Raw genomic sequence first — 22,126 nt, forward strand, 5'->3', positions numbered from 1 at the left:
ATTTACTTCTCGGATTGTTGGAAACATTCAAACATGCAGCGACGTAAATTTGTTTAAAATATTTTTTGAGCAAAGTTAAAATGATTGAAATGAATTTCCTACACGTTTATAATTAAAAGATAAACTTGCATTTATTTTGTGTAGTTTTGTAATAAACTATATTCTGTTGAAAGTGAAAACATCGGCATTCTTCCTAGAATAGAAATAAATGTGTACTGTATATGGAATATAGCATTCAAACACTAATGAATAAAAAAAATATTTGCAGCAAAGTCCAGCATAAATGTAGATAGCAAAAATAAGCTTTTATTTTATCTAGTACAATTATTTTTATGATGCCATTATTTAACATTAACATGGAATTCATGCTTTCTAAACTGGTAACTTTTTATAAATTTTTTTTTTATATTGTTACCTAAATTAAACTCTTAACAAGTAATCAATGAAATATTACAATATCATGATTTTTATAAGACGGTTACAGTTGGAAAACTTCGTGTTGAAAGAATTTCTGAAAGTCACTAGGAATCATATCCAAATATTTGCATCCAAAGAATAACAAAACAACTTATAGATATTGCCCAGCTTCTAGAAATATATTCATTGTTTTTTTAATTTTAAGTAGCTAAGTAACAATCAACTCTAAGGAAGAAGGACAGTTATTTCATTTAGCTATAGATATACTAAAAAAGTTCTCTAGTAATACAGTAATCATAAACAATTCTATTTATGTTCAGATAATTTTCAAATATTTGCAGAACATGATTTCAATTATAAGATGAACAGAATGCACTATACCTTCTAAGAATTCAAACAAAATTCGTACGAATTATTTTAAATCTGTTCTTGTTTGAAAATTATCTTAACAAAAAATATTTATAAAATATTTGTATTTTATTATCTTAATAATGTAAATTTTTCTCGCTTAGCATCGCTAAAAAACTTAGAAATTGCAAAATATTCTTTCAATTTAATTTTTGAAATGCATATAATTTATCAAAATATTAATTATATTTCATAGAAAAACTTAAATTGGCCTTGTGGATGTTTGAAATATTTTATTTCAATTCCTTCACAAGGGATACGAATGCTAGATATTCTAATAAAGCAAATTATTGTCGAGCATTGTCTAAGTATAGCTCATTTGAATGATATATCATTCACATGATCGAATGATGTATTTACTCATCAAATCATGATGCATTTAAGATATACAAAATTTTAAAAGAAAAATTTAGAAAATAGCATTTTGGCAATTTTGTGTTTGATAATTTCTTCAATTTTCTGCTCGTTTCTTTTAAAAAAAATTCTCTGAAATCATAAGCAAAGCAAGAATGTCAAATTTATTTACTTCCAAAAATTTTTCCAATTGATACTAAAATTACATTAAAAAAACTGTTTATTTACTTGCAAATTATTAAAAATGAATGAGAGTAGTAAAAAAAAAAAAAAAAATGAAAGCGCTTACTTCGAAGTGGTTATGAAGTATGTACTTCTGCTACTTTATTTCGAATGAATTGATTTTTCATAATTCTAAGAGAATTTCAAGTGGGAAACTAAGCTGAAAAGTAAAGAATTACATTTTCGCTTAAGGTCAATGAAATAAACTTTCTTTTTTCCTTCTTCAAATTTGAAAGAAAATTAAATTATTTTCATTTTAGCCATAAATTGAAAAATAAAATAAAAATGTTAACCAAAGGAGTATTTTGAATTTATCCCGGATCGTTTTCTGGCGAATGTAAGTTTTTTTGGTAAAGAAATATTATCTAGCGATGCAATATTAAAAATATATAAGGCTACTACAGTTAAATGGTTGCGAAAAATTTAAATAATTAACTTAGAAGTTACTGTATGACATATGTTATGCATTATATGAATGTTATTTATAATATATATATATATATATATATATATATATATATATAATTATGAATTTTACAGCTAATTCAAAACTCTACTACAATTCCTACAACGTTTGAAAGTTTACATTTTCGAGATTTTGATACATTTTGAGCATATGAGGCAAAATCCTATACACATGCCAACATTTGATCATCACAATAACAAAAGCTCATTACAATGAAAAAAAAAAGATTTTATTCGTGAACTAAATCATCACTTTATCAAAAGTAATTTTGATGCATATCATAAAAATAACAACTAAAATTGCAAGATTAAGATAGCAATTTACAACTATAAAATATCACTCAATTCAATAATTTGACTCTTGTGACCTTACCAGACTTTATTTAGGAGCTAGAATTATCTATTTATTGTACAAATTGGCATCTCTATTGTCTAACGCTACTTTTTGGCAAGCTAATAATGTCTAGAACTTAGCCACAACATAAAAAAAGCACCCACAATAGAGGTAAAATACGCGGTCGGTTTCCTCTGTGGAATCACCCAGACAATGGCAAGACCGATCCATGAGAAAGCCGTTGGACAAATTTCGTGGGACCAGAGCATCCAAGCCTAAAAGTTGCGCCTAAATCAAAGGAAATGATGATTAGTCGAACCATGGAAGCAGGCAAGAAGGTCAACGCGTCCACTTTACGATCAGCGCTTTCGTCCATATTCCGCCGAGCGTAGCGGTCATTATTATGGCAAAAGCGAAGAAAGTCTTCGATGGGATGCCACGGTTGAAGTGTTGCAGATTCACGGCCTTGTCCGCCAAATTGTGACAAAAAATAATCATAAAGATCATCATTTTGTGGTACTGATGCACTGGTCATTTCCTTTAAGTGAAGTGGGGAAAAAATACAGGAAATCGAAATCCTTTCTTTAGTATTCTTAATTTATCTAGTCGTTATGTTAGTTTTTTTTCCTTGGTTGATGAACCAGATTTTCTATTTTTAGTTCCGGGGTTTGAAGTTTGCTTTGCAAAAAATAGTGCTTAGAGAGAGTATTTAAAGGTCAGGCGTCTATGAAAAATTACGCACGGCTCTGAAGTACAATTGAAAAAGAAAATAAAATTATAATGGTTTTGAGATTTGTGGTTTTCTTTAAAGGTTATTGTTCAAATAATGGATACGTCTCCAAAGTCTTAAAACAATAAGATTTACGTTTCTTTTTTAACATTTTAATAAAAAATGCTCATTTTACTAGCGAAATAATCCTTGGCTAGAATCACTTTCAATTTAAATTTATCTAGTCGTACATGTTCAGGCTTTGTCCTCAGTTTTTTTATATAACATTAGAAGTTAAAATACTAACGTTATGTTTTTCAATAGAAAATGAATTTAACCAAAAAAAAAAAAAAAATGCAAGAAGTTTACTTTCACTGTTAATAAAGCATTCTTTTTGTTCGATTTTTCTTATTTTAATGAAGACATAAATATCATTATTAAAATGTTATATTAAATTTCCATGATCTAATAATAAGCACACAATGTGTCCAAAAATTATAATGATACTTTGAATAATTATAAAAATAAACAATGTATATTCAAATATTATGGCACATATAAATAAATATAAATGTCTAAATTTGCTAGTGACCGGGAATCCCATGATTCTGATTAAATATTTTAATAATTTTCCATTTTTTACTCTTTAATTTTGTCACTAAAATAATACCTTTTAAAAAATTGAATAAATATCGACAACAGATAACTCTGGCTTGTTAAGACGAACGCTAGTTGAATTTATTAAGTATATATTATGTAGTCTTGTTCATCAGTATGTTGATTGATTGGACCCTTTCTTCTTTGACAGTATCATCATGGGGAATGATTGTTTTAATTTAGAACAGGGATACGTTTTCGCAACGATTGAAAAATGGCATGGATTGAAGCATCTTCATGTTTTTATAGCTATATGAAGAAAGATCTTGATGCTATTCTTGTTGGACAGTTCTTAGAACAAAGTGGTAGGTTTGAACTATCTCAACATACACAGAATCTTATTCCGATGGATTTCTTTTTGTAATGGTAAACAAAATATAATGTTCAAAGCTCCAGAGCACCTACAATAAAAGAGTTAAGAGAATCCATTGAAACTCTTAAATGCCGAATGTCAACTTATGCTGATTCATCGGTTGTAATATGAGCAATGTCTAACTAATATTAGTTAATAATTCAAAAACTTCTGGTAAACGATTATATTCTATATTCGTAAAGATTAATTGGTTTGAAAGATTTTTATGTATTTATATTTATAATTTTTGGGACACTATTATGCATTATGATTATCAAAAAATATGAAAATACTTATGAGAAAACAGGCTTAGCTTCTTTAACAAAAATTTTACTGTGGCATGATATAAATGATAAGAGATGAACTTAATTATGATAACAATTCAGAATTGAAGTTAATAGATCGAATCATATCGGAATGTAATTTGCATGATTCATTATAATGAACAATTAGTATGAATGGACCGTGCAAACTGAGAGTGCCTTATATCAAATATTTGCCTGAATCGAATTTCTTAAATATAACTTTCATACAAATCTATGCTCAATAAATAAATAAATAGAAACCAGATGCTAAGATCCACTATTAAATAAAATATCATTATAAATTAATTCAAATGATCCCCATATTCCCCAAAGAAAATTAGAAAAGGAAATAAAATAACATTAATTATGAATAGTGTTTTGTCTTTTGGCAAGAAAGTTGCATAGTAACGGAATTTTTTGGAAGAGGAAATACAGAATGCGCTCATTCTTTATCCCCCCCCTCAGATTTTAATATCTTATTTTTCTTTGATATGTATGTAATATTAAGAAAGGAAGAATTTATTTTTAAAAATTAATTTGTTTTCTTAAAGAAGATTTTATTTTGTTAATAATACCGGTTTTCTAAAGTTACATGCAGTCACATACTGTTTATTATTAATAACGGCAACCACTTAAACAATAAAGAATATTTTGTAAATTTCCATATGAACCTGTGGTTATAATAATTTATCTCTTGAATTATATTTTTAATCATAGTGGAACTATAACTTTGTCGCCAAAAAAGAAACACAGTGGCCTCGGAATTCCATTTTCGAGACCTGATTCTAACAATGAGGGAAGTAGACCTGAAAGATAAATTTGATGTCGTATGCTAAATTTCCTCATCCTGATGTGGCATGTAAGTCTAGCGTGCCAGCTTGAATGCCTTATCATCTAATTACTTTTCAAAATCACGAAATCGTTTAAGATAAATAACGAATTTGGTCTAAAATTTGATAAGTACATACTTTTAGGCAAAAGTATATACTAAATTTTATTCATATTATTCGTTTCTAGAAGAATTAATTTATTTGCATACTCACGAACAAAAGAACAAACTTATGTTGATGGATTTACTCTCAAAATTCATACAGTTCTATAACTTCGGAATAAGGATAACATTTCATCTGTATAGATTTTTGCTATTAGATTATGGTTTTTAAAAACATTTAGTGATTTAAATTCGACATTTCATAAAAATCTTGCTATCTACTTTCTTTGGCAGTATTTTCTCTTTGTTTATTTAATAGGTGAGAAAAATGAAATATACACACACACACACACACACACACACACACACACACACACACACACACACACACACACACACACACACATATATATATATATATATATATATATATATATATATATATATATATATATATATATATATATATATATAAATAACTTGTACCTAAATGAAAAATTATATACATTTTCACAATTATTTAAGTCGAATTTTGTAGTCTTATGTAAGAATAAAAAAGAAAATCCTTCTAATTTTTTCATACATACTTCGAATGTTGTTCAAATATTGTATTCAAGTCATATATCGGTTGACCTTCAAATATTCTGGGCTGCCAACATTCTTTGGTATCGCAGCTGTTTCTCTGAGCTGGAAAAGAATAAATTTATTGAAAGAAGCGTCAATAGTTTCAAACTGAGAATAAGTGACAAAAATATGATTTAGTTTGGTTAACATATGAGAATGAATTAAAAACAGTACACATTAAAGTAGGACCTCAACAAGGGAAAAAAATTGTAGATGTCCATTTTTTTTATTTATATATACAATAAAAGAAGTATAATGTAAGAAAATTTTTATTAATGATAAATAAAGATTTCATCTATAATAAAGAATGATTATGGAGAATAATATCCTTACACAGGAATGATTCAATTATTTTTAAATTCACAGCCCTTATTTAGAAATAAATAAATGCACTATAAAAATAATCAGGGATAACTTTGTAATGAACTTAAAATGTTTTTTTTTAAAATCAAGTAAAATGTAATAAATTTTATATCCGAAAAGTAAATAATCAAGATATATATTTTGCCGGCGTCCTGGCATAGGGGTAGCGCCTCTTCCCCGTGATCTGGGCGTCCCGGGTTTGAGTCCCGGTTTGGGCATGGTTGTTCTTCTGTTGTTTTATCTGTGAGATGTGTGAATGTGCCCTCCTGTTAAAAGGGGTTCTGCAAGCGAATGAGTGATGCGTGAGTGGCAAAGTCGTACTCTTGGCCCTAGTTGGCGCTGCTATTAAAAATAAGAGACGTTCCCCTCAGGCTTAAATCGCTGTCTTCGTAACAGTGGGCTTGTCAGTGGCAAGTGCCATAAGAAACAAACAAACAGATATATATTTTAAATATTACTAAGTCTTAAAAAATTAAGAAGAAAAAAAATAGTTTTCTAAGCTTTAATGCAGTTTTAACATCTGAATTTTTTTTTTATCTTAAGATTTTTTTTCTTAAAAATTAATTTTATCTTTTGAAATTTTATATTATGTTAGAAATTTAACTATGAATATTATTATAAAACTGTTTTTATTTATTAGAAAGATAATTTTTTTCGAATAAATTTAATAATAAAAGCAGTTTGAAAACATGCATATTTATTAATATGCTCAACATTAATGTCTTCTTATTTTTAATTAGTTTTATTTCTTCATGTTTAATTGAAAATTAATTATAATAAAAAATATGGAAATCCGAAATAAATTTTTCGCAATTTCACTACTAGATGGCATTACTATTACAAAATGAAAATTTAATTAATTTAATTTTTTATCTGATAATTATGTTCTGAAAATATTAAAATATTATTCTAAATAAAAATTACATAAATGTACAAAATTTCAAAATTCAGGCACATCTCAAAAAAATCCATTAAAATACACCATCTTTAGAAATATGAAACGAGTCAAATTGAATAAAAATGTATAAAAAAGTTTTAAAAAAATAATATTCCAAAGAAAAATGTTTTCGCTCCTCTAACATCATTTTTAAACAAAACCAAAACCGGAAGAAAGAATAATAGGACATTTAAGGAACAAAAATTCTCATCCAAAAACCTAATTTGAAAAATCTTATAAAATTCAGAACTAACACAGTAACAGATAAAGAGGCTGAGGAACCATAACTTTGCCTCTCATTGTTTAAGAACTTTCATTGTAATAAAAGAAAGATTATGTCTGTTCTGTGGTGCAAGAATCTAATTGCTAGCGAGCCCAGAAATGAAGAGGATAATAGAATAGCTCTTCAAGTGAAAAACAAAAAAGTGTGTCTCTCTGTGGGGGTGGGGGAGAGGTGCAGGTTACTCTGAATTATTGATTGGTAGAAAATCTTATCGGTTCAAGCCGACAGGGAGCGTCGATTAAATTAACTTTTGTGACCGTATGTCCTCCTCATTGATTGCATCCGTCGAATAACGGCACTTTTATGTAAATATAGTCATGCACAATGAACCAAAGGGGAGCTACTTTTATGGCCATTGTGTCTTAATAGTTTTCTCCTATTTTTAATTTATGAATTGAGGTGGTTTGGCCGCTTTAAAAATTTTAAAGGAAATGGTTAGCTGTGTATATTTTTAGAACTTTAATTGCTGGGTGTAGTTTCGGTATTGAGATAAATTGATTCCATAAATTTAAATCTGATTTTTGTCTGAATTTTATGAAATTCACATATTTTACAGAATGTTTCAGCACTTTGTACAATTGAGGTATCTACAGAGTGTCTAGTCAATGTATGAAATTCACATATTGTAAAAAACGTTTTAACAACATCTGAAATTCATGCATTCTGTAGAATACTTAGTCCTTGAAATTTACGAACTGCATGAAGTATTTTGGCAACACCTGAAATTAATCTGTTGTGTTGAATGCATTTTCTATGTATGAAATTCAGATGCAATACAAAATGTTTACTCAATCTATGAACTTCCGGTATTCTTCAGAATGTATAATCACAGTGTGGAATTTACGTGCTACATGAAATGGCTTAGTGATATCTAGGAAATTCTGCAAAATGTCTAAATAATATATGAAATTCTGCAAAATGTCTAAATAATATATGAAATTCTGCAAAATGTCTAAACAATATATGAAATTCTGCAAAATGCCTAATCAGTCTATGAAATTCATATAATGTATGAAATATCTAAGCGATCTCTGAACTTCTATGAAATTCAAGTATTCTATAGATTGTTTAATCAACGTTGAAAATCACGCACTGCAGGAAATGCTTTAGCAATATCTGAAAATCAAACATTCCTTATAAAGCCTCGCCAATGTATGAAAATTTACATATTATATGAAATGCATTAGCAATATCGGAAATTCAGAAATTTTGTAGAATCTAGACAAAGTATGAAATGCCTATTTGACTTTTATGTTATTTTTTATTAAGAAATATTTTTACTGTAAACAAACAAACAAATTTTGATTGGCATGATGTTAAAAAGTAGATCTGAAGCATTTATTATAATAAGATGAAAATCGTGATCGTGCAAATGCTACTTCCTAATTTCATCAGTGCTTTAGAGGCACATTTTGAAGAAAACATACTTCTTATATTTCGCGTCGGTATTTTATGTAATATCCAAGTTCCATAAGTAGTAACAATCGTATCCGTATCGTAAAATGTGATGTCTATTTTCGTTAAACAATTAAGTTTTACGTAATCAGTTTCCTTTAGAAAGGTTTCCTGTTCGAGCTTTGATTTCCCTAAGAAATCCTCTTACTATAATCTGTAAAAGCTAATATAACCTTAAATTGGTATGAAATCTAACATCAAATTTGGTGATAACAATGACATTTAATTATCATTCAAATAAAATCAATACCATTCAGTAATAATACTATTCAATAATTACCATTAAGTATCAAAGTTAAATAATTTTTATACAGCCTCAAAGATATGACTCTAAATCTGAAGAAATTAATTTGAAATATTTTTTTCACCATTTGTTAAATATTGCTTCCCAATTTTATGTATCAAAAAGAATACGAATATTTTTAATTATTATTTTGTAAATTTAACTTATTTGCAGATGTTTTAAAAAACAGTAATAATGAAAAATTTCAGAAATATTTACTACATTAAAAATAATAACAAGAATTGTTTTCTAATTAACAATTGTATTTGAGAAAATTTGAATATGTAGCGGTTGCTGGAATAGTTTATAACAATTTATAGAAATGACAAATTTAGCACGAAAAGCAAGATTAGCAAAAAGAAAAAAAAAAAAAAAAATTGCACGAAATTCTAGATTGATTAGAGAATATAATCTTGTTTAGTCTATTTTTTTTCAAACACACTAATCAAAGCAAAAAAGTGAATGGCTTTATTAAAAATATTAACTGTCTTATATTAGATACAAACTAAAATGGAAACAAAACAGTAACAAAATCCGCAATATTTTACACTTCGATATATAAAAAGAGATTCATAAAAGTTTCAAAAATAAATATCTCAAACACAAGAATTAAGTCACACATTTAATTGTTCTAACATAAATCTTTGAAACTGTAGAAACATAAAAGTTTAGTAAAATAAATATTTGCAATTTTCAAATATAATTAAGAATATTTTGAAGACACGAGAAATTTTTCGGTCACTTGATTTACGAAGTAAGTTTTCATCAGTTGCTCTAGTTCCTTTGACGTTGACATTTATTCTAACATAGTATTATTTTCAAACAAGCTTATAATTTTGAATTACAGAAGCTTTTTAGTAGACTCAAAAAAATTCGGTAAGGCTTTTTTTTTTTCACAGCGAATTTAATATAAATTTGCTGTTCATTTATAGCATTCGATATGAAGGAATATATTGATAACATAATAACAAATAAAACTATTCAGACTGAAAGTTATTTTTATACATCTTAAACATACGAAATAAACATCAATTTCTGAATAAAATCAAATTCCCACATGATTTCAGATTGCAAAATATATTTTTGTTTCTTCAAATTTTAGTACATTATATATTTTAAATTCAACTTATTTGTCTTTAGTAATATTATTTTGCATTTAATTTTTTTTAAAAAATAATATACAAAATAACTAAACGAGTTCTTTTTGTATTGAAGATAATAATGTGATACAGATTAATTTCTAAGTTTGTGTGATCACATGTTTACACAGTAGAATATGCAAATCTACAATCCTGCAATGCAAATATACCTATTCATTAACTTCTGAAATAGGTTAAATGAGGGAAAAGAATCAACTTAAGAAGCAAATTAAAAAAGAAAAAATAATGAAATATCTGTAAAAATAAAACAATATCAATTTACCTTCTAAAAAACAATAGTGACCTGTGACATCTTTTTTCAATTTATGCCTCACCCCCTTAATCTTTTAAATTCTTCACGAATTATCCGCAACACGGTAAGATGACGTGAAAATTTTATAGCTGTAAGATTTTCTAATCGACTAGGTTCTTAAGAAGAAGCGCAGATATTTTTAAATCTATCTAATCGCATGTATACACACATTCATACGCTATGTTTAAAACCCTAACAGATCTAGCGACTTCCCAATGAAGAAATAAATTTAAACGCTCTATGATCTGTAATAGAATCAGTATAATTCGTTACATCAAGCAACGGTAAAAAGAGAGAGATAGAGAGGGTGAGAGAGGAGGCCACAAAAAATAAAGAAGCGCCGATAGTCTTTTTTTTTATTTCTTTTTCTCTACCTTATTATTATTTCCTTCTTTTTCTTAAATTCTGTTTTATTGCTTCCATACTTACACAGTTATGTCGCTTAATAAAAGTCCAACGGTGTTGGTGTGTACGATGCTCCTCTCTTCCCTTTTCACCCCCGCTTTTCTAGAATCAGAATTTGGGTTTAATTGAATCGATTTCTTTTTGTTTCGTTATGTTTTCGTTTTATTTTCGTTTTTCTTTCCTGCTCCTGTCATCCGCCTGTTTTGCAGTTCAAGCTCAGCTCGTTCCTTTTGTTCTTGATGACAAAGAAAGGAAACACTTTCATTTGAAATTAAAATTATCTCCTCCCTGCTTAGGAAATTGGAATGACTAGAGAGGTGATACTGAGCCATGGGAATGCTGTTTTCTGTCTTTTATTTATTTATTTATTTGTTTATTTCTTTATTTTTTTCATCTCACTCATATCCCTCTCCTATTCCAGTATAATTCCAAGAAGAAGCTATCTTACAAAATGTGTTAAATATTCACATAGTTCATAGCTTCTAGATTTTGGTTTTGTTAGTTGGCTTAATTTTCTCCCTATAAACATTATACGTCTGCAACTTTTTTAAATGAAAACAGGTAGGTAGGTATTTTGTATCTGCATAATAGGCACAAATAGATTAAATACAGTTCTTTTTGCAATTCTCATGCTATTTTGTTTAGATGTGAAGATAATTTAATTTGCTGCGTGAATTTTTGAACTTCAATATAAGTTTGGTGAATTCTCTGAAGTGTTTATATTATGATCAAATTAGCTAATTTTTTTCATGAAAATAGAAATTAAGCATTCAGTAATAAGAAAGGCGAATTTACAGCAGCGCTGTTCATTAATGAACATTTATATATATTTTGCCGAGTCAAAAATGCATATCATAGAATTCAGCTCTTTTCTTTAAGTCACGTGCTTTTTTTTAATTTCTGCATTCTACTAAATAATGCATTTGAATTTTTGTTATTATTTTGGGAGATATATAATGCTACTGTTTTTAAAAATTGAACAAAGGAGAAAGCAAGTTGTTTCAATGCTAATTTCATTAGAATAAGACTAAATGGATCTTAATGTTTCTCGAGATAAAGAATATTCTAACGCATTTTGAAAATTTAGGCTTATTTCTCGGATAAAAATGGCGAATTAAATGCATTATGAATACAATATGAACAAGCCTGAAAGAAAGTAAATGCCAAGAAATAATTTCAAAGAATTTCGAAGTAAATTTTCTTTATTAAATATCACTTCTATTCAAAGGAAGTGAATAAAATATACAATTCCTGTCAAGAATTGTGTTATTTTATCTACCTATTGTTAACATTAAAATTTGTTTCACGAGTTTAATATTTTTAAAATATCGCTTAATTTCCATCCAGCTTTTAAATAAACATTATCCACATTTTTTTACATAATCTATGAAAGATCTTATATATGACTGAATAAAATTTTCTTATATAATGACAAACCGAATAAATCTAAGTCAATTTGAAAAATAAACTTCATAATTGTTTAACATGTTTCATAATCTTCATAATAAACATTTTTACTTAAAAAAAATGAAATTACTATTTAAGATACATATTAATATATTTTATAGCTATTATTGTGTAATATAAACTGTTTAAATATCTCATGTGTATAATGAAATTTTATAATAAAAATGTAATTTTTACTTTGAAAATGAAATCTTCATTTTCAAATTAAATCTCAATACTGTTTTTATACTATCTATTTTAGTAATTCTTTTTATCATATATATATATATTTTAAATCCGTGCTTGCTGGTTTTTATTAAAAGACTCCAAATTGAAATCGATATTTCCGAACAGTTAATGCCAAGATTTTCTGTAGTAATAATATTGTTTTTTTACAGAGAGCAAAAGCTTATTCCAAAATAAAAATAACGTAAAAATTCTTTAATAAGCATTCGCTCCAAATTTCACAATTCTTACAATCCAATCTAAGCTTCCAGAAAATATTTTGAAAAGAACTGTCCCTTCATTGAAACATCATTTCCTGAACATATATTTTGAGTACATCTTATTATATGGTCACGTATTTCAAGTTTCAGTCATCGATATGAAATGGCGAAATGATCAGAAAATAAAGAATAAATATAGTACAAATTCGTAGCTGGTCAACATAATAACATTTTTTAATATGAGCGAAGGTATTATAAAAACTATCATTTAAAAAAGTATTTATAAAAATTTTGTTCTTGCGATAAGAGCGAGAATTAAAGATTTAATTAACCATTAACAAAAAAATTAACCATGTTTCAAACTCAAATAAAGATTCTTGTGTTTACACCATACTTCATAAAAAGGACATATTTGTTTATTAAGTATATTATTCAAATGATCTTCTGGAATTCAAAACTGAATTAAGATGGTTTTTCAACTGAACTAAGGTTTACTCCAATTCGGGATAATATGTAATTTTCTTTTTGATTTTTTTTAGAAATCCTCCTAATAAAGGTCTTTTTTTATTTAGCAAATCGAGGATTTATGAAATTTTGCAATATATAAAAATGTTGATGAACAATGTAGAAAGTAAACAATGAAAAGGAACTTATACAGAAATCTTTTCCAATATGCCCGATTTTAAAAGCTAATATAAGCATATAATATAAACATATAAATTTTTTATGAAAGTATGCAGCCGAGCCTATTGATGCCATGAATGAAAATTCCTCAAAGAATAAAGAGTTCTTAATGTTTTGAACAGATCTTTTAAACATCTTAAAAAGTCTAAAATTTTTAATTCTCCTAAAAAATGGCTATAAATTCACTTCAAACAGTTTTTATATAATGAAACGAAGGGACATTATTTAAACAATATTAAGTACTTGAATATTGCATTGATTTAAACAATATTGCATGAATATTGTATTGATTTAAACAATATTACTTGAATATTGTATTGATTTAAACAATAATTCATGAATATTGTATTGATTTAAGCAATATTTCGAGAATATTGTATTGATTATTGATTTAAACAATATTTTGAATAAAAATGATTAAACTAAAACTGAATTTTAGAAAACTTAGGTTTGTTTTATACTTGAATAGTTCTTATTAAAGAGTTATTTTTCAAGCAGTTTCATCGTTAAAGATGTAAAAATAAACATTTTTCATGATTAAATGAACGTTGATATCCTACTCATCCAAATATATGAAAGTATTGTTTAAAGATTATATATTTTTCTTTTTTTTTAATTTACATGAAAGCTTATCGTAAGCAAAGCCGTATATAATTCATTAACAGTGATTGAAAATATTTCGATAACAAAGATATCGAAATTCCTGCTTGGTGGGCATTTCATATGACAACATGGACTTTTAGAACTTTAAGAATTTTTTCGTTTTTAAGAGCTCTTACGAAAATTTAGCTTTTACAGTAATAAAAATAGGGATTCATTATCCATTATTAAAAGGTATTTTGGTAAACAACATACTCTTATTTATTTGCGTACGATTTTTAAACAAATGGAGGAAAAATAATTTCAGAATATGGAATGAATTAAATTTCATTCTGGTTCGTATTTTTGGAGCTTGCACAATTGCCTTGTTGTAAAAGTTTGATATAAAACATCTCCTGGAGATGGAAAATCCATGTTACTCAAACTTGATGACGTCTCACTTTATCGAAAATCGATAGAAATAATCGATTTTTAAGGCACTTGAGAGATGAATGCCTATAAAATTGTTGCGAATATCATGCGATACAATAGAAAAAGAACAAAAATAAGTGGAATTCGAGAAATTAAAAAAAGTAAAATTTATTCCCAGTGATATTAAAATATTTTGGTTACAGTACTTGTTATTTAGTATTAAAAACTGCAAATGAAATTATTAAATTTTATATGCCATAATGCTTTAATCTGAATGAAAATAATATTCTGAGAAAGCTCGTTGAAATACGTAAGAATAGTTTATTATTTAATCTATTTGCAACTATTACGAGCATTTGCGATTAAGAAACAATATAACATTATTTCTTTAAAAAGATTGAAGATAATTCTTAAGAAAGATTTTGGCTTCTTCTTCTACTTCTTTTTGTTTTAAAAGTTTAATTGAAATTGCGATTTATTTTATTATATTTCCAAAATAAATTAAATAAGTTACAAATATTTTGGGAAATAGATTCTATGAAAACAAAATATTCATTTAAAATTGCTTCTACTTTATTAAGAATAAAATTATGATCTAATTAGCGTAATTAAATTAAATAAAATTAAGAAAATTTTGTTCATTCTTCTGTTTACATTTCATGGAAGTATAAAAAGATATTATTTGCAGAGTAAAAGGAATAACTGTAGGAAACGATAAATAAAGTTCATTTTTTCAAACAAATAAAAATTATCATTTGACAAACTGAATCCTAATTTCACGTGAAATCATATTTAAATAAATGAAAAATCATATTATTATTAAAATAACCGCAAAAGGTAATTATTATAAAAAATGATAAATTTGATATAAAATAATGAATAACAAATATCTATAAGATTCAGAATGGAAAAAAAGCATTATTTACTAATGAGATACTTTAAATAATATTTCATACTAGTTATTTAATTTAAAATTTTGTAACAATTATGTTTGTTAGCTTCTCTGATTATACTGAGAAAGCTTCATCATTAAATTTATCTTTATATATTCAATAGTATAGCAATTCAAAACTTTAAATCTTATAACATTTTTCTCAAATTCTTTTTAATAATGGTGGTAATATATTAAATTAAAAGGCAATTATTTTAAAAATTTGTTCCAAAAACAGAAAAATAAAAGTTTTAGATATACCGTTAAGCTTTCGATGATAATTTATGTATTTCATCAAATCAACATTTGATCTAAAAATTTTGTAGTATTTTTATTTTCTAATTTATGTAGGTGGATTGTACTAATGTATTTAATGAAAAAGCTACTCTTTTGCAAAGTGTATTCAACATTTTAAATAAACTTAAATTCCATTAAACCTTCTTTTGACATTTGACACATAATTGCCGGAAACTGCCACGTATGTGGTCAAAATAACATTAAAAGTTAATCCAATATTTTTTATTAATGTTAAATAATTTTATGATTGTTCTTTATAATTTAAATCTAATCTAATTACGAAAAACTTGAACATCACAAAATAAAAATATGTTTTGTGGTAACTTTTATATTTTAATTTTCTGGAAGAATTCAGTATTAATAGAATTTTCTCGAATTAAAAAATAAGAGTCCCAAAACGACATTTTTTCAGGTACATTTTTCGCATATAATAATTTGAAAATTAATAATAAAAATTGCTCTCAAGGAAATATTGCACATAGAATATTAATAGTAGACTATTTCTAGCAACAAAATAATCTTTCATCATAGGAAATAAATATCATATGTTAATCTAAGTTGAAATTTTAAATAATTATTAAATGTTTAACATTAATCAGCAAGTTTTTTCAGAATTCATGGTTTAAGTTTTAAGCAAATAATTTACTGAATAAGAGACACAATTAAACTTCTTGGATAATGCAAAAAATATGTATATTAAGGGTTTTTTCGTTAATGGATTTTGTAAATAGTAGTCAATACAAAAATTTTCCTCACATATTTCGCTTTTATTTGATCTTCATTCAAATTATTATACATTTCAAATCACTACATGAAATCTTGTTCATTCATAAGATTTTGTTCATTTTGTTCATTCATAAGATTTTGTTCATTTTGTTCATTCATAAGAAAATACAAGAAGAGTGTTTGTTAATAGACTTTATGGGAGGAAAAAGTTATTTTAACATAAAAATTTAATTCTTGAGTTGATGAAGGATTTCTATAATATCAAAAATACAAATAAGCAAATGAATACATTTAGTTGTAGCTTAGCAAATGAGTTACATTTCCAGCTAAATTTTATTTCAATCAATTTTTTTAACTCAATTAATTTTTCATTTAATATATTTTGTCCCTATACTTAAAACTAAACATTTCCTTTAAAAAATTTCTATACTAGTATATTTATATTCTTGATTCCTTAATTGTGTGATATTTTTCACAAATATAAGCCGTGAGAATTGTTGTTATGTGGAGATAAATGTAAAGGAAAAGAATAAATACTCATTCGATTTTTATAAAATTATTAAAGTGAATTCACTTCCTTAATAAAGGAGAGAAAGTTGTAAATATGAATTTTGATAGAATTTTAACATATTAACTTGTGATGAAAATTTTATGTTTGGGGTTAGGATACAAGCGCGAAATAAAATAGGAATATCTCATGGAAATAATATTTTGAAACAACGGTATTAGGATAAAATTGATAAAATTAAAAATCTTAACGATAAAAGAAAAAAAAGATTTAGATACGATTTTATTTCACCAAAACTTGATAATTTGAAGAATTGTAAAAATCACAGATGAAAATAGATAAAAGGAAATTAAATCAAAAGATTGTCAATAGTAAAACAGGTGCTGTATAACAAGTACCAGGATTTTGTTGAAAAGGCTGTAAGACGAATGAATACAAATAAAATGAGAAATTAACAAAACTGAAATAATTATCCATTGAAATATGATTTTTTTTAAACTTACATTTTATAAGAAAGGTTTAAAAAGGGATTCCCTTTATACTTTCGATAAATTTTATTACAGTACCATACAAGATGTTCAACATAGAGACATTGGTTTATTGTTTCGTATTTATTTCAGTATTAGTAATATTTTTTGTATTCTTCACAGCTGCTTATTATTACATTTTCTTTTGCAGACATGAACAAAAAGTTTCAGAAGTAATGTCCTTTTTTTTCAGAAGTAATGTCCTCCCAGTATCCAAATTTTTACTATCGCGGTATTCACCTGATTGTACTGGTTGTTTATACATTTTTATTAACTTTTATTTCGACAATAAATATTTATTAGTTAATAGCTCATAAGCTTAAGAAAGTTAAAAAATAATTTATTCATTCAAGAGTTAAAAAAAATAAGAATTCAACAGTATCTTTTAAAATATTGCATTATCATAAAGGGATTTATTTTCTTTAGCAGAAGTTTGTAGTAACAGCATTTTAAATAAATACAATAAAGAAGTTTAAGTTGCCAAAATTTTATAGGAATATTCTGTTAAGTAATTACAGTAAAGAAATTTTTGGTATCAAAATTCTTAAGAAATAGCTTGTTCAATAATTTCAATGAAGGAATTTTTGTAACCGAGATTTTAACATTGTAAGATGATAAGTTTTATATAAATAAATGGTAAAATTTCTCTATCTACATGTACATTGATAATAAACAATAGAAATTTCTGAAATCTTTTTAGCATTGGATACAAAAATTTTGAATCGATCGTATTTAATTAAATTTTAATTATAAATTAACATTTCTTAATAAATGAGTATTATTATTTTCGTTCACAATATGTAAAACTTTTGAAAGATGATGAACTTTTCAAAATTTTTTTATTTTAGAATTAAAAGTCACTATTCAAATGTACTATGTAGATAACATGAAATACATTTACATTTGGGAAAATGAGATATGAAATACAATTAATGGTTTAATACGTATTTTTTAAGTCTTCATATTGTATTTAAAACAATTTATTTTATCTAACAAAAAATCTTTTACGCTATAAGAAGTCAATTTATGTATAATTAGTGTTTAAAATAAATTTAATTTGGTTTTCACCATAAAGAAACAAATTATTACGATGCTAATTGTGCAATTAAATGTATTTCACATATTATCGTTTATTATTATCATGTCTGCTTGCGACTTTACATTATTTTTATTTCAGATGAAATAAATGTCTTAAAGATTTGTTTTTGTTTGAATTGAATACCTTTTTTAAAATTTTTTATTTATTCATTGTATTATTAGTTTATATATAAATTTAATTATTTATCCATATGATTTATATATAAATATTCCTATTGACAAAAAATACAATTCAATAGCAATGATGTTTTTGTGAATATAATTAATCATAAAATAAGAAAAAGTTTCTTTAAAAAACGAAGAATTATTTAAATTTAAAGAATTTAAGCTTAAAATATTTGATATAAATTGCTTCAGAAATATTTGTGATAGAAGATACATGAAGATTGAAGCTATTTATGATACATAATGATATGATACATATGATGATAAGTTGGATCAAAACAGTAGAAACTTATTAGATAAATGTTTTTCTATATAAGCATTATTTATATTAACAGAAAATTTTACTGCTACCTATATTTTCACTTAAGAACGATTAAAGTTGTATTTGTATTAATACACGTTTGAAATGTTAATAGTTTGAGGCCAGGTATTGATAATTTTTTTAATTCCAAGATGAAGTATTAAATTAGAAATATCTCGGAATATAGGCTCTGAATTTTTATTTTTATAAAGAACCTGCAAGTAAGACAATCATTTGACAGTTATTTTCGGGGAAAATATTTAGGTGAATTTATATACATTTCCATAGATATATTTTAGATGACATGCTGTTTTACTCGATTTATAAAGATTTAATCTAAAAGAATCTAGAATTGAATACTGTATACTAATTTTTTACAAGTATTTTCTAAATTATTAACAGTCCTTTATGTTATTTCAAGTTAAGCAACGAAATTCAAAATCTACAGAAATAAAGTACGGTATTAAAAGATCGAAAGTCAAATGATAATATTTTTAAACTGAATCAAAGAAAATCTCTTGAAAAAATACATGATATATTTACCTTTCTGAAATGCAAATAAATATGAGAATCTAATATGAAATGCCATTTAAAGTTACGCCAGAATAAATAAAACTTTATAAAAATTTTGGGAAACGAAATTCATGAATTGAAATTAAATAGTTAAAGAAAGGAAAAAAAGACTTTTTCATCCTGTTAGGAAAGTATTACAATTAATAATGTTAAACTATATAAGTCATAGTTGAAAAAATTTGTCATTCCATTCAATATCACTAACGTATATAAACCACATATAATAAAAGTAAATCCTTCTAAGTCACAAATATAAAATAATAATTTATCAAATAACTTCCATTCATCATGTTAAACAATGTTCAGGATAAATAGATACAAAGAAAAATAAAAGCACCTGTTAGAAGAATTCACTGAAAATTAATCAAACTAAAATATCCGCCGATCATTAGTAATTCAAAACAAAGCAATCAGGCCAGAAAAGTCAACACTTAACTAATTTCGGCGCGACAGAAGGGATAAAAAAATCACCATACCTCCTTATCGATTACAAAATCGATAAACGTAATTTAAAAAACATTGATTAATTCCAAAGAGAAACGATCGACAAATCTGATTGTACGCGTACCAGAATGCGAGCAGACGACATACCTGAGCTCCGCGTGCCATGTCTGGACCACGTGGGGGTGGGGTCGAAAAAAATCCGGTCGCCAGCAACCCCCGGGTAGCCGGTGATCGGTCCGAGCCGACAGCGGCATGTTCGTAGAGCACCCAGCGGCCAATGGTGGAGCTTGGCTATCGAAGGGTATGTGTGACGGGCACGGGGAAAAGCGAAAGTAACTGCCGGGAGTAGGCCGTAAAAAAACCCGCTTCTCACGGTCGGGGCCCCCCTTTTTTATTCGGAGAAAGTTCCGATTGTAAGAAATCGAGGACGTACACAAAAGATTGGGATTTTTTCATTGTCCGCATTTCCTTCACTTTCAAAAACGGTATTTCTTGTGACCTAGTTGCGTCTACCCAAAAACCTCACCTTGCCAGCAAGGAATAGGTAGGGAGCGGTTTTTGAATAGACGACATGAGGAAGCCAGCTGTGAGGCGACGGAATAGGTACACGTGTGAGATAGTTGAATGTCAAGATCTGGTTGAAGACTACTTTCACACTCGGGGAACTAACTGTCGGTGGAAAAGGGGAAAAAAAATTTCAAAAGAGAGCGTGAAAGTTGCCTGTTTTGGTCTGGTTTTGCTAAGGCTTCTGCGATATTAGATTTTGAAATTATATTTTTAGAGATTGAAAAGATGCCAAACTATGTTAAGCCCAGAAGTCAAAAGTGGTTTTCTTATATATTTTTCATTAAAGCAATTGTATCTGTTTCATATCAAATATCATTCAATTAACCATCTAACTGCTTTATTTTTTCTTCGATAACAATTAGACGATATGATTTGCTTCTGGAATTCATGTGTTTATAATAGCAGATGAAATCGCTTGGTATATAATATATATCAAACTATATTTAGAATGAATATCACACTCACTTTTTAATGTATTTATTAACACAATTGTGTAAATGAAATATCGTTATAATTTGAAAGCATACTTAGGAAAATTTGTATAGATGCCCTTTCTTCTAAATAAATGCTAATAAAATTTAATAAAAAATCAAATATCTAAATTATATATAAATTAATTATCTGCTAAAATATTTTTCTTCTCAATAAAGTAAATTAAAATTAATTAAGTACTTAATTACATTATGTACAAATTAATAAATTATTGTTTCGAAAACAAATCCAAACAAACACGATTATTAAGCAGTTACCTACATTTGGATTATCAATAAATTAGTTGATGAAATAAATTTTTACAACAAAATTACTGTCATTGAAGTAACATAACAAATTAAAATACATATAAAATTCTCCAGTTGAAATTTCATGAGTCATATATTTTATAGAAACGAATAGATCACGCAGAAGATGCCTTAAGAATTTATTCTAGCTATTATATTAAACAATTATTTAAGAATCTGTCCGGCTAATTTACTCGCTACTTTCTAGAAAAATTAATTTACTCCAATCAAAAGCAAAGAACTTTTCGGAAGAGGAATCATTTTTCATATTTATTGATAACGTTTTTGAAGAATTTAATAGCTGTTTGTATTCTTTATGCTTCTTTAATAAGATTAATAACGTTGAAAGCTGTTTTCTAATCATTGTATAGTACGGAGAAAGCTAAAGTTTGATAAAAATAAATGATCAGCAATAAATTTATAGTTATTAATTTATAAGTTATAAATTTATAGTTAAGTTACATTTATGCCTACAAGTTGAAAACTTGCCAACATTCGAACTTCAAAACTATTCATAGTGATAATTTAAATAACAATTATAACAATACCAGGCATGTGAAACTTTAAAAAAGAAGCAATTATAATTAATCGAAATAACCGTGATTGATAAAATGCAATATTTATTTTATTATCGCATCTTTAAATTAATATATTTTCATGATTCTCG

At 26.3% G+C, this 22,126-nt stretch overlaps 1 long non-coding RNA gene across 1 annotated transcript in view; it reads right to left on the bottom strand.

Annotated features, from left to right (window-relative positions):
• LOC129981697 (uncharacterized) overlaps positions 1–20,634 on the bottom strand; it is a 33,698-nt gene extending 13,064 nt beyond the window's left edge. Inside the window, exons 1-2 of the long non-coding RNA XR_008785349.1 lie at positions 20,261–20,634; positions 5,742–5,841 (exon numbers count right to left, since the gene is read on the bottom strand). This is a non-coding gene — a long non-coding RNA (uncharacterized LOC129981697). The remainder of the gene's footprint in view (positions 1–5,741; positions 5,842–20,260) is intronic.
• Between the last annotated feature and the right edge of the window lie 1,492 nt (positions 20,635–22,126).

This window comes from Argiope bruennichi, chromosome 8, assembly GCF_947563725.1.
Source record: "Argiope bruennichi chromosome 8, qqArgBrue1.1, whole genome shotgun sequence".
Classification (NCBI taxonomy): Eukaryota; Metazoa; Arthropoda; class Arachnida; order Araneae; family Araneidae; genus Argiope; species Argiope bruennichi.